Raw genomic sequence first — 20888 nt, 5'->3', positions numbered from 1 at the left:
CTAAGAAAATCTTCAATTAATAAAAAAAGTTATATTGGGCTGGGGATGTGGCTCAAGCGGTAGCGCGCTCGCCTGGCATGCGTGCGGCCCGGGTTCGATCCTCAGCACCACATACCAACAAAGATGTTGTGTCCGCCGAGAACTAAAAAATAAAAATTCTCTCTCTCTCTCTCTCTCTCTCTCTCTCTCTTTCTCTTCTCTCACTCTCTCTTTAAAAAAAAAAAAAAGTTATATTGGCATATGACAACCCAATGGTATTGAAATTTTATTTTCTTTTGTGAGTTTTTGTTTTCATATTTTTATTTATAATTGACCCATAATTATTGTACATATTTATGGAGTAAAGTGTGATATTTCAGTAAGTCCCTGCAAAGTGTAATGATCAAATCAGGGTAGTTGGTATACTCATATATATTTATCATTTCAAATAATTGTCATTCCTTTTGTGGGAAACATTTAATACCTGTACTGGCTATCTTCACATATACAATTAGTTGCTGCCAATCATAGGAATCCTACTGTATTATACACATTAGAAGTTACCCCTCCCACCCAGTGGGCACCCTGTACCCATTAACCATCATCTTTTTCTCCTCCTGCTTCTCCCCACCTTTTCCTTCCTCTGGTAACTGCTATTCTGTTCTCTACTTCTGTGAGATCAACTTTTTTAGCTTTCACATATAAATGAGAACTTATGATATTTGTCTTTCTGTGTCTGGCTTATGTCAATTAAAATAGTGTCCTCCAGTTCCATCCATGTTGCTTCAAATAACAGGATTTCATTCTCTCTCTCTCTCTCTCTCTCTCTCTCTCTGGCTGAGTAATATTCCATCATTTGCAAATACCACTTTTTTAAATCTATTCTTCTGTTGATGGACACATAGACTGTTTTGTATCTTGGCTATTATGGATGGTTCTGCAGTAAACATGAAATGCAGGTGTTCTTTCAGCATACTGATTCTATTTCTTTTGGATGCATATCCAGTAGTGGGATTGCTGGAGCATATGGTAGTTCTATTTCTAGTTTTTGTTTGTTTGTTTGTTTGTTTGTTTGTTTTTAGGAACCTCCTTACTGTTTTCCACAGGGACTGTATTAATTTGCATTCCCACCAATAGTGTTTGAAAGTTCCCCTTTCTCTGCATTCACACCAGCATTTGTTTTTCATTGTTTTTGTTTTTGATAATAATCATTCTAACTGAGACGAGATGGTATCCTATTGTGGTTTTGATTTGTATTTCCCTAGTGATCAGACAGCTGAACTTGCAAGTTGGCCTCAAGGTTATCAGGGGACCCTGAACAGGTTAGTTAATCTCTGTAAGCTTGGTTATTCTACCTGTGAGGTAGAGATGACAGTACCTACCTCACAGTTGTTAGAATTAAGTGGAAATATGTGTGTAAAGCACTTGGCTCAGTGTCTGCGTGTAATAAGGATTTAATAAACGAGTGCTGAAAAAGTCCATGCAGCATCTCTTCAGTCATTTCTGGGTGCTGGTGAGATGATAACAGTACTTTCAGTACCTTGGTACGTCTATACAAGAGCAAGGCAGAAAGCAGAGTTTAGATTAGCCAAGTTCTGCCTAACCGGATGAAAAGACTGGACATTTTGTCAGTGACAATTTGTGAAATATGCCAGTGGTAAGTGGTCAAATTACTGTCTATCCATTAGAAGAAAAAAAATCTACAAAGTACAATGTTCCCAAGCAATAGTGATTCATTAGCTGGAGACCAGGTCCTAGCTCCAGGGATGGGAATGGTGGTTTTGCTACTCTGTACTTGTCCAACTGCCCCCAGTGAGAAAGTAGAAATCCAGAGGCCTTCCCCTAACCAGGCACACTCCTCATCAGCCAGGCTGAAACCCTTCTCCCAGCCCTGCAGCCATAGTAGGCTCCATAGACATGATAATAGATTCATGAGATCTTGGTAGAGAGACATAAAAGGAGTCCAATAGTAAGCCCAGAAAAAGTTTAGTACTCTACCTCTTTCATCTGTATTTAGGACTTGATGAGAATTTATGGTTTGGGGAAAAAGTTAGAAAGTATCTGGAGTAATTAGAAATCTTAGGCTTTTTTAATGTCTGTAGATGCTATACATCAAACCATTTTTATCATTTTAATTAATCGTTTTATTTTTTTCAGTGGGGTGGGATCAGTGGAAATATTTCAGTGGTGTCCAGTGGTGCAAACAAGAGCTGATTGATGGCTCGGCTTCCTCCACTGCCAAGACAACATTGATTTTAAAGTGCATCAGCAAATTAATGACACGTATGGAAAGAAAAAAGGACACAACATGAAAAGTACACTTAGTTCTAGGAATGTTAAAATATGAAGAAAAAATGCTACTGCTGCAGATGTGTCTTAGAATTAAGGAAATGCAGAATTTCACTCAGTTTTGTATCTTGGTTTTGATGTTTTGCTGCTGGGTAGATGCTACAATTTTATGAAAGCAATTAAAACATATGTTTTATTAATATACATGGGCAGGACTAATAAAAATTGAAGGCAAATAAACATTTTCTCATGCCCATAAACTTATTTTATTATTTCGTCAAAACAAAAATCATGGATGGTTGGGGAGGTATTACACCTGGTGAACCTGGAGCATCTCATAGTGCTGGAAAGTAAGAAATACTCAGAAACAAACAAACAAACAAACAACAAAAAATTGAAAAACACTGAAAGGAGTATGTCCAAGGAACACAGAAACCAAGGAAAGGACTCTCAGCTCCAAAGCTGGAACAATTTGGGCAACAAAGTGGTGTTGAATTATAGCCCAAAATATAAAATAAATATCTACAAGGCCATATTGATATAAAAATGATTGAAAACATTAATAAATGTGGGGAAGAGGCAGATCTTCCATGCAGAAGAATTTCAAGTAATTTATGTGGAACTCCACCCTCAAGGACTTTCTTCTAAAGAGTGTACATGGAAAGGTGGGATTGTGGGGGGCAGGGGGTGGGGACAGCCCAGCAGTAGAGAAACTGACAAACACGGCCTCAGCTCAGGGATCGAGCCCAACATCAACATTATTAAATCATACTGATAACATAGACACTTAATATGTTGTAATTAAAATAGTACATTGTCTTTGTCCTAAATAAATCATAACCCCTTCTTATTTTGAGAAAAGCATCAGACAATCCTGTTGTGGCACATTCTGCAAAGGACCTCATCAGTACTCCTCAGAACTGTCACACTCACCAAAACAAGGAAAATCTGAGAAACTGTCACAGGCAAGTGGAGCCAGGAAGACCTGGTGACTAAATGTAATGTGGTGTCCTGGATAGGAGCTGGGAACACAAGTACCCCAGGTCAGAGCTCAGGAAGTCTAAATAAACTGTGGATGGTAGTAATAATAATGTTTCAGTACTGGTTTACTAATTGTTACTTATGCAGCAATTTTGTATCATATTGTGTATCATATTAACATTATATGTTAATTATAGGAGACTGGGTATAGAATATATGGGCATTCTGTACTATTTTCTCAATTTTCTGTAAATTCATAGCTGTTTCTGGGAAAAAAAAGGAAGTCTATTAAAAAATTTAAATGCGTAAACAGAAAAACAAAAATCATAGACCAAAAGCCAGGTCAGGGATTTAAAAGGAACATTATAAAGCATTTTGTTAAGACCTTTACTAATTTCACACAGAGCACAACTTAAGCAGAACAAATGCAACTGCTTGGTTGAAAAATGGAGCTTAACCCAGTGTGTGACATTTCTAAATACATTCAGATAGAATCATTATTTTTCATCCACTTAGCATTTTGCTTTTCCAAAGCCCTTTGCAATGTCTGACTCCAGGATATTGAAGTTTTACCCTTATTCGTATTTTAAAGCTGATGCCATGTCTCTAGCTTGGATAGTCATCTTGGCTCCTGGCTAATCTAAATGTACAATTCAATCAGAAAACTAGCCATCAACTGTCAAGATGCTAAAATAGTTATGAGTGTTTTCAAAGCCAGAATTGCAATCGTGTGGCAAGACTTCAGTTTGTTGTCCACAGCTCTGACTCTCAGGACTCCTTTCTTTACTCAGTGTTCTCATATGGAAAACCTCATTGGGGAATTATAGGGTAATATTTTCAAGACTTGGAACTTTTCTAAAGTTACCTTGCTAAAAACCAAAAAAAAAAAAAAAAAAAAAAAAAAAGCCCTTTAAAGCCAAAGAGAAACAATTTTGGGGTTTCTACACCGAGTCAAGTTGTACAAATTGTAGAATATTCCCCTTGGTCCAGGACATGGTTTTACTCCCACACACCACTTCCTACATCTGCAAATTCCAGTGTGTTTGGACCCTCCTGAGAGCTGGGGAAGAGGAGAGCACTGACTACAGAAACCAGAAGGCTGGCTATGGCACCTTGGGACTTCTTGCTGAAGGGGCCCCAACTCTTTTCCAGGGCAGAGAAGAGCACATCATCTGGACACCCCCTGGCTCTCTTGCCAGGTTAGTGTTGGAGTTTTTTCGCCTAGGGAGGCTGACAATACATGGGCTTTGTTTTCTAAACCAGGAATTAGGGCACACTGTCTAACATGACAAATTACATGGTGTGTGAATTTGAAACTCTCCCACGAAGTCCAGGGTGAGTGGCCGTGGTTGCTGCAGAAGCCAGAAATGTGAGCAGCAGAGACCTGGGTGTGATCCACTGATAGCAGTGACCTCCAGAGAGGAGCATGGAGATATCCTGGGAGCAGCACCATTGAGGGCTTTTCCTCAGAAGTCTGGAGGCTCAGTAGGAGTACCAGGGGCTGCCCTGATAATGGGAGAGTGCCCAAGCCCCAGGCTCTGCTGTAGTGACCACCCCCTTCTCAGCTGTGGAACCTCAACCCCAGGATGGAGACCCTGGAGCTTCTCTCTCTCCCTCCCTCCCTCCCCCCTCACCTTCTGCCTCCGAACAGAGTCAGAAGTGCCAAGGGTTCAGAAAGCACTCCCCCAGGGTTTATTTCCTCTTTACCTGTGTCCTGGGAACACCCAGAAGAAGTTGGGGGACCCCTGCAGAGAGACAACCATTTCTGTAGGCACAGGGTTACTCCCATAGGAAAAAGCAGCCAGGCGATCTTATCACATGCCTCTGAGTGAGTAGAGAGGCAAGTGGAAGAAGGTGCCTGTGAGGAAGTGCAATGTCACATGCAGCATTTACAGGAAGCTAGCCAGAAGATAGCAGGGGACTGAGCACTTGGCCGTTTGCAGCGGATTAAAACAACAAAGGTTAGTGCTCCCCCGCAACCACCACCACCTTTGAAAAACTTTTCATAGCTTCTGTAAAACACCTAATTGATTCTCTTTCCTTGAACTGTCTTTGTTTCTCTAATGGAAAGAAATTGCTCTGGCTTTGAATATAAGATCCGGTGTATAGGTGGTAACTGCATTTTGTTAGAGGAACAAACATTGAGCCATAGTGGCTCAATGAAATTCTCAGAACCTCTTGCTTCCCTGTTTAGAACTTCTATGCCTTTAAAAAAGAAACAGAACAAAACTTCAGATGTTTGTTAAATAACTTATTTCATGGAATGCAGCTAAGCCTCTTCTCATTTTTACTTATTAGCATAAATCTGAAACAGGACAGATCATTGCAGACATATGTGGGGTGTTGGAGCATACAGAAATACTGTGAGTAAAAACGTGCCGCAAGGCTGTATGCAAAAGTTGGTTGTTTTTATGTATTTTTCATCTTGTAAAACACATCTTTTTGGATTATAGTTCACGTTAAAATAATTTAATGTCTATAAATTCTTGGGTTTTTTTGTTTTGGGGTTTTTTTTTTTTGGCTTCTTTTTTTTTTTTTCTTTCTTGTTAACACAAAATGGGAGTAGAGAGGGGTAAGGCTGCTTGAATGTGATATGAGGAAGTCCTTTGCCTGCAGCAGTTTAAGAAGCCAGCACAGCCTGGATCTAAGACCAACAGGATTTAGAGACGCCTTGAGGCTTGGCTGTTAGTTACTAGAGCTTTCTGACCTCAGCCTTGTGCTTCCTCTAGAAAGGAAGATTTTTGAAGAGTCTCCAGAAGAGCCAGAAAAATGGGTAAAGGGTTGGAAAAGAAGAGCCCAGACACATCTAAAAGGCCCAAGATTGTTTATCTTATGGCCAGTGAGGGGCAGTTTGATAAAGAACAGCAAGTCAAGGTTCTGACACAATGACCTGCTGCTTTTAGACCTGTAATGAAAAAGGAAAATGTCTCAAATCTGAGCTAGAAGAAGGAAATTACTTCATTCTTGAACTGTTCTTAAGTGCTAGGACAGGTTAGCCAGAGAGATCACACAGCTCTCACTGGATGTTTTGGAAAACATCCTAGGTTGCTTTTTTGGCCATGTTAACGTGTTAATGGAGGCAGGGGAGTAACGAGGAGAGGACACTAGGACTCAGAGCTTCCATTTTCATCTCTTCATTCCAGCCGGCGTGTTCTAAACTGTGTCTACTGAAAAACAACAAAGGGGTGAAGGTTTAGTGGACTCACGTGTTGTTTATATCTCAGTCATACAAACTATCCAGAACAGTGATGAAAGAGGAAAATCATGGTTGGGTATGTCCTCAGATTGCCACATATTTTTCATTTTTTACTACCGTTGTTGTGCAAGAAAAGGGAGAAGATGACAACAGGGAGGTTCTAGCTGGGATCTCAACCCTGGTGGTTTCAGAAACCCTTCACTAACTCTGACATGAGGCAGCGCACAGTTTCCCTGGGTGTGAGGGGGCCGGTTGGACCTTGCTGCCTTCGCCTCCAGGAGCGCCTGGAGGAGACGCCCAAGGGGTAACTGCAGTTGGATGGACTCTTGCTTGCCCACCACCCCTGAGCACTGGAGAGAAGCTTAGAGCTTACCAGTGGGCCCATGTCCCTCGAAGGAGCACTTCTTTCAGTTTTCATTTTGCTTTTGAAATTTATCATAGAGTTTTGCTGTTCAAGGAGTTTTGTGTTATGCTTATCTGATGCTTGTAGTAGAAAGGGGCTTTTTATTTTGTTAAAATACTTTCCAGATGGACCTGATGTCTTTCTTGTGAATGCGTCCTTCCAAAAGCCTTTTCCATTTCTTTTTTATCTCCTTAGACATTTCTTGGCCCCTTCCCCAGTCTTCTACTTCCTCTATTTTTTGGTGTGTGTGTGTGTGTGTGTGTGTGTGTGTGTGTGTGTGTGTGTGCTTGTCTGTTGTGTGTTTGAATTGCAAGAAAAGATTTAAAGGGTAATCTTTATGCAACAGCTCTGACCCCCAGGCCTGGAAGGGGTTCTAGAAAAAAAGAGGAGGGCACAGGATGGCAGAAGGGGGTGGATCCTGCTGGATGGTACAGAGTTCCTGGAATAGTAATCTTGTGTCTAATATTCAGACAGGTATTACTGCCAAGGTGAACACTGAGTTCTGTTTGAAGGGGAAAAGTGGAAAGAAAAAGATTGGTCACTTGTAAAATGGAGATAAAATGATGAATTTTATGGGGAAGAACAGTATGAACACTTTATTCTCTAAAAAGGAAGAGGAGTGGCACTGACTTCACGAGTTTCTCTTCTCCCCCAGACCCTGACATACAAGCAGCCTCTTCTCCCCAGAATCCCACCTGACACAAGAGTAACAAGTCAGCATTCACAGATGTTTGGGTGACTTGAATCTCAGAGGGATAAAATGATGACATACAAGCATTCTTGATAATAGGGAAAAAGAAAATAAAATTGATGGGTGCCACCCTTTAACAGAATTCATTCATTTTTGAGTTGGAATGAGCAAATCTAGAGGCCTAACACTTTGGGTTTCTCGGAGAGAATTTCCTGTGCATGGGTAAGGTATTATTGGCATCACCATCACATTGGGCAATACTAGGCATTGTACATTATTTTACTTGAGTTAAAATACCCATAACATAAAATTTACCATCTTAACTAGCAAGCGTGCTGTTCAGCAGCATTAATATTCACGTGGTTGTATAATCAACCTCCAGAATTTTTCCATCTTACAAAACTGAAACTCTGTATCCATTAAGCAACTTCCTATATTCCCTTTCTTACCAGCCCCTGGCAACACCATGCTACTTTCTGTTTCTACAAATTCGACTTCTCTAGGTACCTCAGTTAAGTGGAATCCGTACAGTATTTGTCTTCCTGTGACTTCCTTTTTTCACTTAGTTTAATGTCATTAAGGCTCCTCCACACTGTAGCATGTTGGAATTTGTTTCTTTTTTAAGGTCAGATATCCCACTGTATATATATGTCACATGTTCTTCATTCACTAATCCATCAATAACATTTGGTTACTTTCACCTTTTGGCTATTGTGAATAATGTGGCTACGAATGTGGGTTTGCAAATCTCTTCATGATCCTGTGTTCAGTTCTTTTGGTATATACTCAGAACCAGTATTGCTGGATCATGTGGCGAGTTTGCATTTAGCTTCTGATCATCCAATCCTCCTTTATCACCCTCCTTCCAAATACAGAGACTTGAAGATAACTCACATTACAAAATCTTATTTTTTTCCTTCGTGCATGCTCATGACAAAATGTTCATGTTTTGCTTCTGGGTATTAAGGATCCAAAGGGGACTTGGACTGTTAACCCAGGAAAATAAGTAAGCTTAGTTGGGCTGTTCTGGAGGGGTAGCCACAGGGGGGTATTTAGTTTACAGATTTTCTGGAAGAAAATGGTACACAGAAGGTGTGATGAGCAGCCTGACTGAATAGTGGGCAGTGATTCTTTTGCTGGAAGTGCTGTCTTCTATAAAGTATTACAAGTGCTAATGTCGACTCAGTGACATCACCAGGGAAGGAATTTCCTGTATGCCTGATGGAGTTTTCACTTGGCCATTTCAGTTTCCCTCAGTTACTTCATTAGTTGGAAGGTTGGTGCTACTTTTTAAATAAGCTAGTAAATGCCCCCACTCCCCAAGGCATCAGAAAATGGCAAGAACAATTGCTTTTGTTCATTCATGAAAATGATGAGTGGGTGTATTTGCTTGCTTACGAAAGGGCATAGAAAGCTTTTCCTGAAAAGAATAAACTGGAAAAAGATGAGACCTTGAAATGGAACTGTCTTGCAGCAAACTGAATTTAAGAGAGCCTATTTCTAGTTTATATGACATTCTGCCGACTACATGTACCACTAACATTGTAATTTCTCAATGCTAATGAGAAGTCACTGCTTTGAGGCTTAACTAGCTAGATACTTACCAAAATATCTGTTTTGATATTTTCTGGTATGAATTAGGTTTGCTTTATACTTGTTTTCATGTCTACATTTCATTATGTCATTTTTTAAGTTAACTTTTTTTTTTTTTTTGGTACCAGAGATTGAACCCAGGGACACTTAAAACCACTGTGTCACATCCCCAGCCCTTTGATATTTTTATGTTTTATTTGGAGACAGGGTCTCACCGAATTGCTTGTTAAATTGCTGAGGCTGGCTTTGAACTTGAGATCTTTCTGCTTCAGCCTCCTAAATTACTGGGATTACAGATGTATACCACCTGTGGCCTTTGTATTGGTTCATAATCTCAGTGTGGCTTAAAAAAAAAACAAAACGTTTTGTTGTAGTAGGATAAGCATTTGTCCTTATACTATGCATAAACATAACCATATATATGTATATGTATGTATAAATAATTTTCCCTATTAATCCATCCATATACAGATATACGTATATCTGTATATGGACAGATTAATAGGGGAAATTCTTTTTTTTTTATTGGTTGTTCACAACATTACAAAGCTCTTGACAAATCATATTTCATACATTAGAATCAAGTGGGTTATGAACTCCCATTTTTACCCCAAATACAGATTGCAGAATCACATCGGTTACACATCCACATTTTTACATACTGCCATATTAGTGACTGTTGTATTGTGCTACCTTTCCTATCCTCTACTATCCCCCCTCCCCTCCCCTCCCATCTTCTCTCTCTACCCCATCTACTGTAATTCATTTCCCTCCATGTTTGTTATCCCATTCCCCTCATAACCTCTTATATGTAATTTTGTATAACAATGAGGGTCTCCCTCCATTTCCATGTGATTTCCCTTTTTTTTTCTCCCTTTCCCTCCCACCTCATGTCTCTTTTTAAAGTTAATCTTTTCTTCCTGCTCTTCCTCCCTGTTCTGTTCTTAGTTGCTCTCATTATATCAAAGAAGACATTTGGTATTTGTTTTTTAGGGATTGGCTAGCTTCACTAAGCATAATCTGCTCTAGTGCCATCCATTTCCCTGCAAATTCCATGATTTTGTCATTTTTTAGTGCTTCGTAATACTCCATGGTGTATAAATGCCACATTTTTAATCCATTCGTCTATTGAAGGGCATCTGGGTTGATTCCACAGTCTAGCAATTGTGAATTGTGCTGCTATGAACGTCGATGTGGCAGTATCCCTGTAGTGTGCTCTTTTAAGGTCTTCAGGAAATAGTCCGAGAAGGGCAATAGCTGGGTCAAATGGTGGATCCATTCCCAGCTTTCCCAGGAATCTCCATACTGCTTTCCAAATTGGCCGCACCCGTTTGCAGTCCCACCAGCAATGTACAAGAGTACCCTTTTCCCCACATCCTCGCCAGCACTCATTGTTGTTTGACTTCATCATGGCTGCCAATCTTACTGGGGTGAGGTGGTATCTTAGGGTGGTTTTGATTTGCATTTCCTTGACTGCTAGAGATGGTGAGCATTTTTTCATGTACTTGTTGATTGATTGTATGTCCTCCTCTGTGAAGTGTTTGTTCATGTCCTTGGCCCATTTGTTGATTGGGTTATTTGTTTTCTTATTGTCTAATTTTTTGAGTTCTTTGTATACTCTGGATATTAGGGCTCTATCTGAAGTGTGAGGCGTAAAAATTTGTTCCCAGGTTGTAGGCTCCCTATTTACCTCTCTTATTGTTTCTCTTGCTGAGAAAAAAACTTTTCAGTTTAAGAAAGTCCCATTTGTTGATTCTTGTTATTAACTCTTGTGCTATGGGTGTCCTATTAAGGAATTTTGAGCCCGTCCAACAGGGGAAATTCTTTAGAGTATGTATTTCCTTGGCTAAAAGACATTAGATGATATCTTGGAGCCTACAGTTATTTGGAATATGCTAGTGACCATACACTAGGCGGCTATGTGGCTAAGCATATATGATTTTGCTAGTGAACTGCCATTCTTTCAGTAAATCACAGATATACAAATGGTAGTGATTTGGAGTATCTTTAATTTCTAGGCTAGCAATGGAAAGCTTTGGTCTTCCTTTAAGGCTTTAGAGACCTGTAGAATGATCCTCCCAAGAACTGAGTGCAGGCCCAGTAGAGAGGCTGCCCACCTCACAGCCTGCTGTGTACAAAGCTGCACAGAGGGAACTGTTAAAAGAAGAGAACTGATGCTCCAATTTTGCTTCTCACCACAGTGTGACTCCTTAGGAAAGTCCCAGTTCTACAAATCATTTAAATGAACATTCTTGGTGCATTGCCACCAGAGCTTCTCTTGAACCTCTTCAAAGCAAACAGTGTATTATGCCCTCACTCTTTCTCTTCTCCCTATTTTTCCTCTTCTCTCTTCCAGCTTTCATCTCTGCCATTTCATGCCCACCACCTTCTGAAACTTTAGGCCAGAACCTGTGTACAAGAACCGTGTGCTTCCTTCCCGGGCCCTTTTTCCCAGAGTGTTTAACAACCTTTCCTGCAGAGCAGGGACAAACTAATGCTGATGAGCATAGTTACCAAAGTAAAAATAGTTGAGAATTTTCTTATAAGAAAAATAAATTGGAGAAAATAATGTTGTTATGAGATCCTGGTGAATTAGGATGAATGAACTGCTTATAAAAACTTTTTTTGAAGGACTCATAAGGAAGTAGCAGTAAGAGAAAGAGAAGTGAAAAGGCCAGAGAATAATTTGCTCCAAAAGACAAAAATGTCAGGTTATTAAAAAACTTCTTTTCCCTTCTACTTTAGTGCCAGGAACATCTGGTCTTGGGAAAAGTTTAGGAAAGAGGCTTTCAGACGCTGTTGTCATTTAAAACTTAAAGAGGTAGGTAAAAATAAAACCTTGGATTTTTTTATTTTTATTTTTTTCTGCAGTGCTGGGAATTAAACCTAGGAGTTTGTGCATGGTAGGCGAGCACTATACCACTGAGCCACACCCCAGCCCTATTTTTAGTTTGTTTTTTTTTTTTTTTGTTTTTTTTTTTTTTTATTTTTGAGATAGGGTCTCAATACATTGCTGAGGCTTGCCTCAAAACTTGAAATTCTCCTGCCTCAGCCTTTCAGGTAGGATTACAGGCATGCACTATTGCACCTGGTGGAAACTTGGATTTTTTTTTTTTTTTTTTTTTTAAGAAACAGAAAGGACCTTAAGGAGTTCTATCCCCTATCTTTTTAGATTTGGAGATTAAGGCCCAGAAAGGTCCTGTGACTTGTGTGTGAGTCAGAATAGCTCATTAGTAAATAGCAGGCACAGAACAAGGCTCCTGACTCGAGCACTGGCCACCACATACGGGAGCCATGTTGAGGGGGTCTCAAGGACTTGGGATCCATATAGAGGTGCCCCTCCAGGATCTGCAGAACCAGATACATGCCTAATGGAAGTATACTAAGAGATTAAGGATTTGGCAAACGGATCTCTCCTTAATTCCTGGGAGATAGTCATATGGTTGTAATTTTGTAGGCAGAAACCTAACCTATTCTACCTGGAAATGGTTTGTGTGCAAGGAGCTGGTCCTCATGGGGAAAGAAGAGGACAGGCCCCGAGAGGAAAAATTACTGATGGACTCAGGAGAGGCCAGGAAAAGAGACTTAATCTTGTGGACATGAAAGTAGCTTAAGAAATATGGATAAAGATCTGTTGTGCGATATGGATGATATCAGCTCTCATTGTGACCTGGATTATGCAGTCCTCAAAAGTGTTAGCCCTCCTTAGCACTGACTCCAAGGTCTCTGAACTACCTTCTGAATGCTAACAAGGCTTCTTGGGTACCATTATCACAGAAGGGTAAAACCGACAGTGAACATGGTCAATGGAAAGAAATGACATCTTTTGGAAATTCTGGTATGCCCAGCAGCTCTTGCAGATTTTTAATTGGGGTCAGCCATTCTAAGTTACCTCTCTGGCTCCCAGATAAAAGGGAAGTTTTAGGACTTTTTATGACAGTGACTATTTGAAGTATGGTAAACTATCCCTAAACCAACTCCAACTCAGACTCAGTTTCTCCTACTGTACTCACACAACACAGATTGCTTCTGTGACCCTATAAAGCATGAGCATATTTTCCTGCCAATAATCAGTTAATTCTGCAGCAGCAGACACCAGCTGTGTATCTAGTCAAAATCAGTTCTGACACTGTCTACCTGGAGATAGCATCACATCCTCCAGGTTGAGGGTTCAGCCCCCAAAACTGGACCTGGATCTGGCTCCTACACGCACCCCCCCATTTTAGATGCCAGTCACAAGCTTCAGGTTGTTCTACCTGTGCTTCTGACTGACTGACTATAAACCCAAGTTCCCCCAACCTTCTCTTAGGTTCACTTAGTTTGCTAGAGTGGTTTACAGATTGCAGAACTCAGAAGAACACTTTACAAAGAACAGAGATAACGAGATGCATAGGGTGAGGTATGGAAGAAGGGACATGGTGTTACCTGCTACCCTCCAGGAACCTCCCCTGTGCACTATTTAGGTATCTAGAAACTCTCCATCTGGTTCTTTGGGATTTTGTGGAGACTTCATTGCATACGTCATGCTAATATACTGAGTGGGGAAACCCAGGGAGGCCTGTCTGTTCAGCATTCTTCTTATCCTGTCTGTGCAGCATTCCTTTCTCCAGGGCATAGGGCAGGACCAATCTGTAATGATAAGGGTCTTGTGACCTCTTATCTGATAAGCGTAAGTCAGAAATTTTCATTATGGTCAGCTCTAAGACAGAAAGGCTGGGGAAGACCAGAATTTCTATGACCTGCCTTGAGGAAGAGCCAGAAACCATGAATTAAACCCCAAAAGACATGTATCATAATATCACAGCCACTTCTAAGGGTCTTTCCTGGCAAGCAACTGCCTGTCCCCTTAGCGTCAGTCTTAACTCTTTGCTGTTCTGCAAACTGCCACAAGCATTGGAAATCACAGGGCCCTTTTTGGACACAGGATATGTTTTATAAGATTCACCACTGCCACCATTTCCCCTTAATTTAGAAATATTTATAGAGCACCATTCATGTGGATCTTTTTCTAGTGGGGAATGTGGACAATAAACAATAAACCTAAAACGTGTTACATGATATATTCTATTAGAGGGTCATAATTGCTATGAAGAACTACAGCAGGGTAAAGCAGAGCAGAGGCACCATGTTGAGTATACGGATTTAAGTGGAGATGACTAAGGTGTCATGGAGAAGATGGTAATATTTGGAAGGGGTAAGAGAATTTTCCAGGTGGATACATGGGGGAAAGCAGAGGGCAGTGAGGCAATAGAGTGCCTGGCATATTCAAGGAATAAAAAGAGCAGGTGTGACTCAGGCAGAGTGAGAAGTTGGAGGCAAGACCCTAGTGTCCTGGCAGGCCCATGTGGAACTCTGGCTTTCCCTCACAGTGAGAGGACTGTGAGCAATGAGAGACAGTGAACTGACTTTACATTTAAAGGATCCCTCTGGCTGCTGGATTGATAGTTTGTAGGAGCACAAGAGTAGGAGAGAGACCAGTTAAGAGGCTATTGCAGTACTCCCACGAGAGGCCATGGTGCCATGGAACAACGTGGCAGGAACAGAGGTGACAAGGAATAATTAGAGACTGGATATTTTGAACATAGAACTAACAAGATTAACTGTTGGGTCGAGCAATAATAAGTAAAGAGAGGCGTCAAGGATGATTCCAAGGTTTTTGGTCTAAGCACAGGGAGAATGGAATCCCATCAAACTGCAATGGGCAAAGCTATAGGCAGAACAGTGTGGAGTGGAGAAGGGATAGAGTTTGGCTTGGGATCAGCTGAGCTCGAGGTGTTTGTTAAACAGACGTCCATGTGGAGATGGCAATGGAGAACTAGATACACATTTCTGGGTGAAGGAGTGAGAATCCTAGAAGAAATTAATTTTTCTTAATGGTCTTAGTGGTTAATATCCAAAAGTCCTAAAAAATACGACATGGAATGGGACTCTGCATAATATCTTATTCACTGTTTGATTCCTAGGACTGATTCAGAGAATGCTCTTTAAGGTAAATAGCAGTAAAAAGGGCAGGATTCTTATCGCAAACTTTGTCTTTCAGGGTTTAAGCCTCAGTGATTCCATAACTCTTATTTTGAAAAAAAAAAAAAAGACTTTTTTTTTTTTTTTAATAGGCAAAAGCAGGGGCTGGGGTTGTGGCTCAATGGTAGAGTGTTCACCTAGCATGTGCAAGGCACTGGGTTTGATCCTCAGCACCACATAAAAATAAATAAATAAAATAAAGGTATTGTGTCCAACTACAACTTGAAAAAAAATTTTTTAAATGGGCAAAATCAATGCCTAAAATAAGCAAGCTTTTCTTTGCTTATATGTTGAAGCAATCAAAGGAAATGTTATGAGATTGATTGCTAGAATTTTTGTTTATGTGAATGTTATTTTAAATATAATTGGAGTTGCATTTGTTATCCCTTAAACAAACAATGTCTGGTTGTGCAAACTTTAATGAAGTAATTTATGTTGTTTTCCTATGGAAAAAGGAGGTAGACTCTTGATTCAAGAGGTAAAATTCTGAGTTCCCATTGGTTGGATCTCAGTCCATGCAAGATTGTTAACTTTTGTTTTCACATCTAAAGTCGCCTTTTTGTCTTGCTTTTTAATCAACTTGTATGAACAAAAAGCATCTGTTTAAAAAGTACCTACAGTAATTCTCTGGAATAATACTGGTGTTTCCTGGTCCAAGCTGAGATGAAAAGTTTTTAATTCTCCACTTGTCATCAGCTTATAAGAGCATTTATCAAATGTATCTTTACGTAATCTCAGTAGTCCTCAATCAGGCAATGAAGCAGGTTCTATGATAAGCCCCATGTGCAGAGGTATATATTGCCTCAGAGAATGAAGGATATTGACTGCATTCCACTGTCAGGAGCCAGAATTCAGACCAAGATCTGCCTGTACCCACAGCTCCCCGAGTCCCCTTCCCAGAAGCATGGAGTAAAGGGAAACAAACCAGAGCATTTCAGTAATTCAAAAATCCTTCCATGATCTCACATGTGGACTAAATTGTAATACAGAATCGTCTTCTTTATGATAAGCCAAAACCCAAGGTGCCATTCCCATATTTCAGGGAGTTGCCAAACCAGGCCTTGAGGTGGGGGAGTTCATGAACCAGTCTTTTGCTTGGCCTCTACCCCATGCAGTAGTGGGCTTGTTGATTGGAATGACACCAGTGGGCTGATAACATGCTGCTCCATTAAACCCTCAGAGGAACACCCAGCCCTCCCTTCTACAGAAGCCTGTTGCAATGCCAGCTGGCAGCAGCTGTCCCAGGCTGCTCCTTGAAGGTGCCTGGGAATGGGGAGACTGCCAACCAGCCACCCTTGGGAGTCCTGAGTGAGGGGTTCTGGGAGTCTTGGAAATGGTTCAGAACCTGGAGGCTCTGCCTCAGCTCAGGGTTCAGAAGAAGGGCTGGGCTCTGTCCCCACAGTGCTGGCCACTCAGAGCCCTGTAGGACAACCAGCTCCACTCCCATACCAGTAGCCCTCCTGGGGGTGTGAGGAGGCACAGTCCCTCTCCACAGTTGATAGTCAGTCTTGTTTGCCTTGATACAGACACACTGGTTATCAAAACTGTTGAAATGCTTCAAAACGGTGGGTGAACTATCAGCTGCTTGAGTGCACTCGAGGACCCCTAGGACTTTTCCTGTAATTCCATAATTGAAGTCAGCACTGGCCACAGAACAGGTGCCTGGGACCCTGTTGTAGCATCAGATTGTTCAGTGCCTATGCCTCCTGGTTGTTAAATATTTCTGATATTACCCCCCATTTCATCCTGATAAAACAAAACATTGAAAGCATTTTTGTGAGCACGTAATGAGAAATTTTGATTGGGGTTCAGGAGGATAAAACTGAAACCTGAAATTTTATCCCTGTTTCCCTGATTCTATGATATAGGCCTGTTGATATCTTCTTTACTATCTAGAATGAAAGTGGCTATAGCAGTTAGGATTTCCAAGCAACAAGCAGTGCCCCGGAAGTATAATTTCAATTCATGCTTTTAGAGGTCCCCAAGTTTGAATTTTGAATTTTACAGGAAAACATCTTCCTCTGTACTCTTTCTGGAAAAGTAGTTATTGTTTCAAACTATGACTTGTTTGCTTCCATAACCCAGTTGGTGACCACTTGCCGAGAGGAGGTGAAAGGTTCATTATAAGCCAGGCTCCAGTAATCCTGATTTATTGGTGCCAAACACTTGCTTTTTGCAGCTGTGAGGAAGTTTTCAAAGTTGATTTGTTTCTGAGTGGAGCAGCAGTACCACATGGTTAAAAAACAAAACAACAACAACAACAAGAAACCAATCACAAACAGCAAATGCCCACAGGTGGTAGATTCCAGGAGCAAGCAAGGAATCCTTGTCCCCATCCTCAAAGCACCAGATTAATTTTTAGATGGTTCAAGATACACTACATACTTCAGGTTAAGAGCCCCTGTGTTAAAGATATACTTTAATACAGGGGCTCTTAACCTGAAGTCTATGAACTGGATGAGAGAATTAGTACTTATATATTATCACTAACCCCTCATTGACATTTTGCATTTCCTTTGATTATGAATGTAGCCAACAAACTACAGTAGCATTAGGAACACTTGTGACATTGTCACCAATAGAAATGGTAGATGTTTTATGTCATCATGTGCGAGGCAGCTTATAATTATAAGATGGTACCCAATGATCCCCACCTCTTGGAATTCATTCCTTTGTATAACCCCTCTTCCTGAGTATGGGCTGGATTTAATGATTCACTTTTGGTGAAGTAAGTATGGCAGAGAAGATGAGATGTCACTTGAGATTTTCTTATAAAAAAGACTGCAACTTGAATATGAGGGCTTTCTCTCTCTGTCTTGCTCATTCTGAGGGAAGCCAGCCACCATGTTATAAGCTACCCTGTAGAGAGACCCACGTGGCATGGAACTGAGGGAAGCATGTGGCTAACAGCCAGTGAGGAACTGACACTTGCCAACATGCAAGTGAGCCTGGAAGCCGATTCTCCCTTAGTCAAACCTTCAGATGGGAATGTGGCTCCAGCTGACACCTTGATTGCAGTCTGGTAATAGACCAGGAGCTAGAGGGACCCAGACAGGTTGCTCTCAGGTTTCTGACTCACAGAAACTGTGATATAATAAGTGTGTGTTTGTTTAAGCTGCTCAGTTCTGGGTAATTTGTTAGACAATAGTAGATTAACTAATGCATATTAGAACTGCCAATATTCCCAAATACTGTTTGAGCTCATTTCTGCTTCGGAATTATAGTAATTACTAGACTGACCACAGTCTTGTAATTGAATGCATTTAAAGCATAAGGAAGCACATGTGTTTATGTATAACAAAATTGGTTTTAAGCCATTTTGATGCCATACATTTCCACTATTGAAGTTTACCAGTTCTTGTTTCTTAAGGTCTCCATTCTTTACAGATATTTCATAATTGAAAATCAGTTGGTTTACAAGAAGAACTTTTAGGAGGGCCTGGTGATAGGTGTTGTAATTATCTGTGCCTTGTGAGGTTTATAATTGAAAGTTCATTTCCCAGACTTAGCAGCTCTGGAAGTCTCTGGAAAATTAAAATGAAGATGATCATTTCCTTATAGATAGGGCTAATAACCTAAAATGTCTAACAAGTGACAGGCACAGGTGCCAGTCAGCCAGAATAAATGTCAGCCTGAAAACCAAGCAGTGGGTAGCAGTGAATATGAATTTGCTTGTAGGAAAGTGGAAACTCAGGAAGTCAGGATGTGTGCACCCCTGAGCACTCTTGGCGCAAAGAGGGGAACTGCCAGCAGTCCTTCCCTTTCCTTCCTCAGATAGTGTTTCCAGAGTTCATCAGTTATACCAATGATGGTTTGTGAGATGATCTCAGGAGACATGTGAATAAACATTCTTTTTGTGTGTGTGTGTGTGTGTGTATGTGTGTGTGTGGTGCTGGGGATGGTACCCAGGGCCTTGTGTATATGATGCAAGCACTCTACCAACTGAGCTATATCCCCAGTCCGACACTCTTTATTTAAATGATTATAATATGTGCTAGAAAAACATTACAATACCATGTGAAATTCATGACTTCATGGACACAGTTTCTTAGGATGACACCAAATTATGTATTTAGATTTGTTTAGCTTAGTTAAATTAAAAATAGGAGTAGATTATAGTCATGTGTCACAGTATGATGGGGACAGTCTGAGAAATGTGTCATCGGGTGATTTTGTCATAGAATATACTGCATGAACTATGGTGGCACCAAGCAATATAATCTCATGGGACCACTGTTATCTGGATAGTCTCTTGTTCACTTAAATGTCATTGTGCAGTAAATGACTACATCATTTTGGTGGTATGCTGGTACCAGAATTCTGAAGTCAGTTGCAAATATTTGAAGAAGTTTGGGAACCACTGCCTTAGGAAATTCATCAGGAGAATAGACATATAAACACATTCAGGGATAACAAACTCAAGGCTGTGAGAACTAAGTTCAATCAGATTTTTGTCCAGTTGCTGGGTTAGTTGGAAGGCCAGGATTGGAGGAGAGGATTCTCTATGTCATACCTCCCAGGCTCCAATAACATGTAACACTCCTCTTTCCTCCCTCCCAGAGCATGAGAAGAGGGTAGACAGTGACTTGGGAACCCAAAATATCTTTCTTGTTGTTCTCTCATCAGTAAAATTAAGTTCTAATTAATTTAACTTCACAAATACCAGGGTCTAAAAAATTTTAATATTAAATTTCTCTGTGGGTGCTGGGGTCATAGCTCAATGGTGAAGTACTTGCCTGGCACATGTGAGGCACTGGGTTTGATTCTCAGCACCACATAAAAATAATAAAATGAAGATATTATGTCCATCTACAACTAAAAATATATATATATTTAAAATAAATTCTCTGTGAGTCACTGTCTAATCCTGCGCAGTGGAATGCATTGGCTACTTAAAATGTGACCAGGACACATAGAGACAGGCTGCATTGTAAGTGCAAAAGCCACATTGGATTTTGAAAACTTAGTATAAATAGAAAAAAATAAAATATCTCACAGAAATTTTTATTTTAATTAATGTCAAAATGATATTTTAGGTTACATAAAATATATTCTTAAAGTTGATCTCACCTGTTTCAATCACATTTTTAAATGTGGCTACAAAAAATTACAAATTGTATATTTGGCTGGCATTCGATGAGCAGTGCTGTTCTACCTATCTGTAGACAAGAGGAAATTCCCATGTGTGTGGGAGAGAGAGTTGGGGGGCAGCTGTAGAATAGATTTTGCTGGCCTACAGCACTGCTTGTTCATCTCTTGATCTCCAGTTTTATATTTCCCCTGGCTTTCCAGACATACCTGATATCTTGCTGGATTTCAAGCTCAGTGTATACAAATCACTTCTATCTGAAAGGTAGAACTTAGAACAATAATAGTTTCTTCTTCAAATAAGTATATCAGCATGCTTTTTCCTCATATTTTCATTCTGGTAACAATGGTTTGTTGCTTCTGTTTGGTTGATTCTTCAACCCATGCTAAAGAAATAACTCTTAGAGCCAGACACCTAGATTCCAGTCCCACGCCGGATGTGTTACCCAGGTCATTGAACCTTGCTGAGCTTCGGTTGCCATATAGAAACACTGAAACAGTTTACTCAATGACCTCTAAAGTGATTTCCCTTTCTGAGATTCTAAAGCATTTTAAGGCTTCATGAGTTTTGAAGTTGGGGACCACTAATCAGGAGTGTGTGTGCTCTTAAAAATATGAAAGTGGGTCTTCTGTAATATTATTTGGGA

The 20888-nt window shown here is 40.4% G+C and overlaps 1 protein-coding gene and 1 long non-coding RNA gene across 3 annotated transcripts in view; one reads left to right on the top strand and one right to left on the bottom strand.

Annotated features, from left to right (window-relative positions):
* The window catches only part of LOC308631251, a 930091-nt gene that overhangs the window by 784507 nt on the left and 124696 nt on the right, over positions 1-20888 (bottom strand). The gene's annotated exons all lie outside the window — the stretch shown is intronic.
* Positions 1-20888, top strand: part of WIPF1 (WAS/WASL interacting protein family member 1) — a 117985-nt gene that overhangs the window by 37161 nt on the left and 59936 nt on the right. Inside the window, exons 1-2 of one of the 2 annotated variants that reach the window (XM_081262458.1) lie at positions 5165-5210; positions 5548-5612. The exons of the other annotated variant lie outside the window; for it this stretch is intronic. The gene's annotated coding sequence lies outside the window, so the exon portion shown is untranslated. Of the gene's footprint in view, positions 1-5164; positions 5211-5547; positions 5613-20888 lie in introns of those variants that run through there. 2 annotated transcript variants of the gene reach the window in all.

The sequence above is a fragment of the Spermophilus citellus genome (genome assembly GCF_964194105.1).
Source record: "Spermophilus citellus genome assembly, chromosome: 11".
Taxonomy (NCBI): Eukaryota; Metazoa; Chordata; class Mammalia; order Rodentia; family Sciuridae; genus Spermophilus; species Spermophilus citellus.
This window is presented reverse-complemented; position numbering and strand designations above follow the sequence as displayed.